This window comes from Rattus norvegicus, chromosome 9, assembly GCF_021556685.1.
Source record: "Rattus norvegicus strain SHRSP/BbbUtx chromosome 9, alternate assembly SHRSP_T2T, whole genome shotgun sequence".
Classification (NCBI taxonomy): domain Eukaryota; kingdom Metazoa; phylum Chordata; class Mammalia; order Rodentia; family Muridae; genus Rattus; species Rattus norvegicus.
In genome coordinates, this window is record NC_141542.1 from 89,934,771 (window position 1) to 89,943,434 (window position 8,664).

Genomic DNA, 8,664 nt, shown 5'->3' on the forward strand with positions numbered 1-8,664 from the left:
AGTTAGAAACAAGAAAATCTCTCCTTCCTTCTCCCCCAGATCTCTCTCTCTCTCTCTCTCTCTCTCTCTCTCTCTCTCTCTCTCTCTCACACACACACACACACACACACACACACACACCTCCACACTGACCAATACACATACCACCACCACCATCACCAACAAAATAAACAAGAGGTACCAACACTTATGTAGACATTCTGCATCAACTGGTCCAAGTGGTACCTTCCACATCATTAACCCTGAATGCTCTGCACAGTGATGCTCCATTAAAGCCATTGTGCTGTGCCTGGGCTTCATGCTTTGCTACTCTGCACTTGTTGCCTACCTGTCTCCTTAGCCAAAGATTTAGCTCCTGCTTGCTGGCTGGCCCATTCCCTCACGAGCCTGTTTTGGCCTGACTCATTCCTGGGCCCACCCTAACACATTCCTACTTCTCTTTAAATGACTATTTATGGCCTGTTACCTCCAGGACACGACTCCTGATGAAAACAGTCCAGACCCAACGCCTTCTGTGTAATTTAGAATCCAGTCCTCCTCCTTAAAATTCTTTTACACAGTTTTCCGTAATCATGTGCTTCTGTTGGCAGCTCCACAAGTGCAATTGATCTGGACTGTAAACTCCTTGAACATGGCTTTAGCCCAAGGGCTAAGATGGCAGGAACAGCTTCTGCACCTCCAGCTTGAACCAAGGAACCAGCAAGTGAGACAAGATGGAGTTCTAGTCTTTCATAATTGTGAGACATGGGCAGACAGAGGCAGGCCAGCTGGGCATTAGGCTCTCTGCTACACTGAAGATACTCAAGAAGACTAAGAATGGAAGGATGGGTGGGTATTGTAGTCCTTTCTTGGAACTTGATGAAGAACCAGCTAGTGGGAGGTCAGACCTGTGCACTGTGGTCCAAGAAGACAAAACTTGGAGGGTAGAAGACAGCTGAGGTCAATTCAGCTCCTGGGAAGATGGGTGTTCTTATTGCTCAAGCAGTCCTAGTTAGCCTGTGTGGATTTTTAGTACCAATGATTTGTAGTCCAGTTTCTTATGCCCTGCCCCACCATGTTCCTACCCTACCTCGCTATTATTTATCTAACCTTTGTATTTACCCAATACCTCCACGATTTCTTCATTTCTATTTGTTCTTCGAGAACTGGTATGTAGTGAGTATTTTATGTGTATGTTGGTAATGTGTGGGAAATATGTGCATCATATGTGGCATGTGATTTGTTGAACACTATATATGTATGACTCATGATCTATGTATGCCTGTGAAGCATGTGGTGTATATGTGTCAGATGTGGTATGGTGTGAGTGCGTGTGGTACATGATATGGTGTGTGTGTGTGTGTGTGTGTGTGTGTGTGTGTGTGTGTGTGTGTGTAGGATGCTAATAATGAATAGGTGCTGCAGAAAAAAAAACCTTTAGGGAAGAATTTCAAAAGTGGGAGTTGAGCAATGAATCCAGACAGACTTCTCTTACTGAAGATGTGGGAATACCCCACAGGCCTGAAGCTAATTAGAGGGAACTTTCCAATCAGAATCCAGGTCTCTGGTTGAGTCTCTTTCTGTGATACACTGTTTTTTCTTGATAATTTATCCCTATGACCTCTAATTGGAAATACAACAAACGCCACATCCATGCCTTTCAGCCTGAGTCTGTGAAGTGTGTTCCATCAGCCCAGGGACATGAACACAGACCCAGTAGGCAGCCATGGTAAGGCAGAGATCAAGGCAAGCATACTTTAGAGTCTGTGGCAACCTCTGTATCGCTCAGTCCATCAGTTCCTTACCCAGCCATGTCCCTCACAGCCTCTCCCACAACTTATGAACTTTCTCTTTTCAGTGGCAAACAAAATACAATTTGCCAGGGCAGTCCTGTTTGTTAACTCTCCTCCTTGTGCCTGATGGCTCAAAGCTCTGGGCAGTCCCCCATAGACCATTGTTGTTGTTCCCTGGGAAGGATGAGAAGGTTGAGTCTCTTCAAGAGGAGGACTAGAAAGTGTTTTGTTTTCTCAAGAAGAATTAATGCCCCGTGGCTGTGTAACCTCACACAGTCCTTCTCCCTGGGGGCCAGCCAAAGGGAGACCTCAGTTCAGGACCTTGGCAGCAGGGTAACACTTGAAAGCAATTACAACTCTTATTGAGAGTGAAGTGTCTCTCCACCAGGGATGCTGGCCAGCCTTGGATAGTCTAGGCTTTCTCTACTTGGGTCCCAGTGTATCATTTTCCTTTCCTGGGCTCCATGGTTTTTGTGCTTTATGTTTTCATGACCACTCTACAGTTAATCCTTATTTCTGTATACTTTTTCCACACACAATATACACAGAGTTATGAGTGCAAGTGATGGGAATTTTGCAAGTTTGAATCCTGTTGTCATCTGGGCTCACATGAAAGCTTATCATTTAAAAATAATTGTGTGTGTGTGTGTGTGTGTGTGTGTGTGTGTGTGTGTGTGTGTGTGTGTGTGTGTTAGTCAGGGTTTGTATTCCTGCACAAACATCATGACTAAGAAGCAAGTTGGGGAGGAAAGGGTTTATTTAGCTTACACTTCCACATTGCTGTTCATCACCAAAGGAAGTCAGGACAGGAACTCTCACAGGGAAGGAACCTGGAGGCAGGAGCTGATGCAGAGGCCATGGAGGAATGCTGCTTACTGGCTTGCTTCCCCTGCCTTGCTTTCTACAGAACTCAGGACCACCAGTTCAAGGATGGCAGCATCCACCATGGGCTGGGCCTTCCCCTTTGATCACTAATTGAGAAAATGCCTTACAGCTGGATCTCATGAAGGCATTTCCTCAACTGAGGCTCTTTTCTCTGTGATAACTCCAGCTTGTGCCAAGTGAAGGTAATTCAAGTACTTAGTAGATGTACTGGGGAGAGTCAAATCCAAAACATGCTTAATATACAAATGATAACATACTAAGGAACTCCATCATGACCTTCATGAACTTCAAGTTCAGGTCCTTATGATATCGAAGGGCACTTAGTGGAGCCCCTTGGAAAAAAGTCAGCTGAACTAGCAAAGGTGTCCAAGGAGCTGTCATCTATCTGTTAGGAGCAGGAGTCTCAGTTGCTATTTGATGTATTTAAAAATACTTAGGGGAAGAATTAAGCACAGAGTGACGTGCTGGTCACAAGTTATAGTCTGGAGAAGAGGTGGAAATAAGAGGTTCAAAGCCTGCCTAGGTCAGAGCACAAGGTTGGAGGCTTTGCACAAAGTCTCTTTTAAAAAAAAGTCTGAAACATCTAGCAGCACTGGGACCAGTGTTCCCACTCACAACCTGGCATATGGCTTTTCTGAGGTACCTTTTGGTCTGCCTCAGTCCTTATCTTCCAGTCTCTGGCCTGGCTGACTTTTCTCTTCTTTGGAATAATCCTGGCCCCTGTTGGAACCTGAGGCCCTCAGGCCTGCTGGATGAGGTGAGTGGGGACATTTACCCAGAGTGAGAGAGTGGTGGGAACTGTGGAAATCAGAGGCAGGTCACAGGTCCAGGTTGTTGATTCAGAGGAATTAAAACTGGTTATTAAGAAATCATTTCCTGCCACCACTATTGAGAAAGCCTGTGACGAAGGACAAAGGAAAATTACTCAGGGCTACTTCTCTACAGAATCTTCAGGAAGAAGGACCAGTTGTTTTAAAGAGAAGACTTGCCCTGGGCAAGAGCTGTTTCTCCCATTTCCTTCCAGTCACTGGATTGTTCTTTGAGAAACGTTGGGCCCTGTAGATACACTGTTAGTGTAGTTCTTCCAAACAGTTTTGCTAAACAAGTTATGCACTCTATACCTTCTCTTCTATACTGGGAAGAAAATTAGCTAAAGGGATTTTCTTTTTTTTTTTTTAACACAATGAAAATTCAATCAGTGTTATGGCAAGAGGGGAAGAAAGGACTACAGGGTAAAGATGGATTAAGGATAGGACTGGCTCCAGGGTGCTCTTTTGAACTATACTGTGTCAATGCCACTGGATTCTATATTCCTGGGAAATATGCTTTGCTTAATCCAGGGTGCAATATGGATTGTAATGTGACCTGGCACTTAAGTCATTAGGATCAGAATAATGGAGAGATGGGCAGCATCTGGATAGAAGGGGGCAGAAATGGAGAAACAAGGAACAGGGGTGGATGAGATAGTTTGAGGGTTCCATATACACTGAGGACATCCTGGGGTTGTTTCTAGGAAATGGAATGGGGACCCTTTTCTTTTGGGATAAGACAAGGTTTGGAATGTGCAGGTGTCTTTCAGGATCCCTGACAATCTGGTTCAAGTACCTCTGGGATATCAAAGTCAATGGTGCTTAAATCCTTCATATAAAATGGTGTGGCATTTGCATGTAATCTATGCACATCCGCCCTTTTTCTTTAAACCACATGTAGGCCACTTGCAATAGCCAATATGAAATACATGCCTAGACGAATATTATACGGGGAAATGACACACAAAAATATTTGGGCATATTCAGTATACGTGCAAATGAAAGTTTATTTTAATCTTCAGTTTGTTGAAGTCACAGATGTGGACCCATGAATATGGGGAAGTAATTATCTATAGGAGGAAATACAAGAAAAAAGATGGAGTACCAGGACATCCCCTCGTGGGCTGGGCAGGATGTGAATGGAAGACATTTGTCCTAGTCAAACATCTCTATGCTCCGGTGTCACTGAGATGTTTATACATGGCTTGGATTTCTAGAAACACATCCTTTGGTCTATGCATACCTTGGCACTACCCTTTTTAAAATGAACATCCTCAGAGTGACATGGACAAGCCAGCCAGCATAGTGAGCCCTTGCCCAGGATGCCAGTGGCAAAACTGGGCTACAAAAATGCAGACACGGAGGGAGGCTCAAAAGGAGTAATTGATGGTACTTTTAATGAGTGGTATATGCTGTTCATGGTACGTCTAGCTTTTTATTTGTGGCTGGTATTCCCCTGGGATGACAGTAGCAGATGAAGGGTATTCAGCAGGGAAGGCGTGAGGACTACATGGGCAGAGCAGGCAAGGTCTGCCATTTATTGCACAGTCACTAGAAAGCAGAGAGCAGACAGCGAAGTGGGTTTAACTACCAGTGGAGTCATGGGAAATCACAGTAGTCATGTATGTAGAGAAGGCTTCCTCTGTGCTTGACATAATGCACAAGGTAATCAATCTTCTGACATAATACATATCCTGAAAGCTCCTTCTGAAGTTTGGGGTTCCTTAAGGTTGAGAAGCTAAAGTCCTCAAGACTGTGGGGTGAGCAGGGCTTATCTCTCAGGAAATGAAAGCTAGAACTGGAGAGCAGTTCTAAACACTTTGCAAGAGCCAGTATTCAAAGCTAGGGATGGGTAACTTCTAATCATCCATGGAAACCAGGCAGGAAGACACATACAGCAAAGGTGGGATACTTCTAGATTCCTGAAGCTGGTGATTCTAGACCTCTCCTTACCTCAGTCCAGCTATCCTGTCTACATAGAAATCATGGAAGGTGTCCTGAAATCCACAGTTAATCCTGTAGAACTGGCGAGGAATACATTTGTATTTTTCAGCAGGATTCAAAAGAATTAGTGTGTATTGATTGTGCAAAGGGTCTCATTAGGATATTTTCATGCTTTGACCCTGAATTGACTCAGGAAATATGGGTCCATGTCCCAGCTGTGGGACTATTGGCTGAGTGACTCCAAGCAAGGGACTTGGCCTCTTTTAGGCCAGTTTCTTCTGTAATACAGTGGGGCTTCGATGGATGATCAAAAGACAACCTTTGGATCATCATACTTTATAACTCTGTGTTCTGTGACCCCCCCTTTTCCTTGGAGGGATCTTCCATCATTATTTTTATTACTGTCACTTTCATTCATATTAATAATAGCATTTGATTATTCTTCAGATCACTGTGGTTGGAACACACAGTCATGACAAGGACAGCAGCCGGGCATGTTATAAGCAATTATTATGACAATTGAAATTCTACAGAGACTAAAGCAGTGATAGTCACTGACTGCCCCCCTACCCTCAGGCAGGTCTATCCTTGATGCTTAGCCAAATGGGTTTTCCTGGGTCCCCAGGAGTCCTGGCTGTAAGCAGGGAGAAACATAACTCTGTCATTCGGAGAAAGAAGAGTCATGTGTCTTGCTTTGGCTTAGATGAAATGGCAACTTATTTAAACTTTGCTCATACATCTAATATAGGAGGTGGAAAAGGCATCATAGAGTAGTGATCAAGAAATGAACTGGGGGTGCAGCCTAGATAGTAGAGTGCTTGCCTAGCATTCTTCAAAGCCCTGGGTTTGACCTCCGACATGCAACCTGGTGTGGTGGTATAAACTTAGTACTCAGAAGTTCAAGGTCATCTTTGTTTATAGAGTCAATTTGAGGCTAGCTTGAGATACATGAGACCTTGTCTCTAAATAATAAATAAATAAGCAAATAAGTAAATAAATAAATAAATAAATAAATAAATAAATAAGAAGGGGAGGTAGAGGAGAAGGGGAGGTAGAGGAAAAGGGGAAGAAGCATCTTAAGACCGAGGTCTAGATCATGTGACTCGGTGTCTTTGATGGGCTGTCCCTCTTTTTAAAAGTTGCTTCCTCTACTGTCTTTTTGATTTCTCATCTATAAAATGGGGCCAATCCCAGGTTCTACCTCATAAGGTCTTTTTGAAGGACTAAGGCAAAGCCTGGCTCACAGAATTTAAAAGTTGACCATTTTCATGACGGCTCCTCCTTCCCCTATGTTACAAACCCATACATAACAACTAAAATCTAGGATATTAATATGGAAAAAAATCCATGTAGAATTTTTTTCTGAATCTGGGTTACTTCACATAATGTAATAATCTTCAGCTCCATTCATATTCTTGCAAACACAGCGAGTTCTTCTTTATGGTTGAATAAAATTCTGTTGTGTATTTCCTTCACCCACTCATCTGTTGATAGCTATGTCGTGTCAGGAGCCATGTTGAAAGACTAAGGCTAACAGATGGCCTTCCTGGAGGTAGCCCATCTTTTTTGCATGGGCTAAGATGGGTGAGCTCTGAGAGAGACAAGGTCCTAAAGAGACTACATCTTAGGATTGCTTCTTGCAGCTGGTATACTTTTCCTGTCATTATTAAATTAATATAATTAATCCCAGACATTAGTCCATCCTATTGAGCAGATTATCTGCAGATCAACAGAAAGATAAACTTTCATGAATTAATGCTGTTTAGATGAATTAATAATTTTATAGAATTCCCAATTTGATCTTAGGAAGAAAGTTTTTTTTCTTTAATAGCTAGAAAATAGGAAAGGAATCTTTATTATGTCAGCCTAAAGCCTCATGCCTCCCCATCTTTACAGGCTGTGAGGGTTGAGTGGGTAGGAGTTGGGGAGGCCCAGCTAGCCCTCTTCACCCCTGTTCCTGCCCAGGTCCCTCAGACTTAGGTCAGCAATATCTGGCATAGCATCTGCTTCTTCTTGGGTGTGAGGCAGATGGGAAACTGGATGTCAAAGAAGATAAAGGTATTTTCCTTCTTGGTGGGGTTCTCCAGCAGTGGTATTCCCTCATATGGCTTGATCTTGAAATACTTAGGGTGGACAATGTCATTGATGGAGATTTTGAGCAGCTGGTCATGAAGGTGTTGATCTCCATAGTGCAGCACGTAGGGGCCTCACCCAAAAGAATGAGTATACGAAAAAGAGGCTGTCATACTCCCTGTGGAAGCGAGGGTACAGCTTCTCCTTCACAATGGAGATAATATTGGTCATGTTTATACTGGGGCCCCTTCGGGAGATCTTAGTTTTGTGTGTGTGTGTTTGTGTGTGTGTGCAGCCAAAGAATAAGTCCTCCAGGGACAAATAGAGGTCTTGTTCAATTGGAGGGTCTTGTTTCTGGACTCCTTGGCCCTGAAGTCCCCCCAAATTCAAATCTATATCACTTCCTTCTGCATCAAAATTTTATGTTTCATCTGGGCTGCTCTTAACTCCAATTTGGTCAGCACTCAGGACCACAATTTTATGGCTCACCTAAGGTGTGGAGGAAGAAGGAAAAAAGTTTTAAGAGATGGTTTTGGTTGTTTTGCTAGAGAGATGGACTAAAGTTAGACTGTGCCCATTCCTCATAATGGTAAGACTGCAAAATTAGAAATACAATGGGCTTTCATAATTATACTAAAAAGAGAAATATGTTTTGGATAAATTTGCAATTAAGGGAAAACAATCTGTAGGTCATATCCTATGGGTAGCAAACCTGGGTAAACAATGATTAGTTGTCCCTACTAAGTGCTGGCCGTGAGAGTGATGGCGCCTCCCTGTGTTTCTGGTATACTTCACATGCTCTTTCTAACTGCCTGCCTCCCCAGTGTGGTACTTGCTGCTGTCAGCAGGGCTGCCCTCTCAGTCTTTCCTCCATATACTCAGCATTCTGCCTCCCTGGCTCTGCCCTGGATTTCCTTCCTACGCGTTTCTGTACCACGTTCAGGGAACAGATCCAAGCCGGCCTTCCTCTGTGGCCATTTCCCAGTTATCTCTGATGTCTAGCTCATCTGCATCCTCTAGTTCTTTACTGTCTGATCTTTGGAAATTACCATATTTGACCTTGAGTCGTCTTCGCATGGTAAATGTCACCCCTGCTGTCAAGAGCTCCCAGAGGCAGAGCCTCATTTTTGACATAAATACTGACCTTTACCTTCTCCTGTTGACAGCTTTCTCCTGAATTC

The 8,664-nt window shown here is 43.5% G+C and overlaps 1 pseudogene; it reads right to left on the bottom strand.

Annotated features, from left to right (window-relative positions):
* Positions 1-7,386: 7,386 nt before the first annotated feature.
* On the bottom strand, positions 7,387-7,900 carry Dnajb13-ps1 (DnaJ heat shock protein family (Hsp40) member B13, pseudogene 1; annotated as a pseudogene).
* Positions 7,901-8,664: the final 764 nt, after the last annotated feature.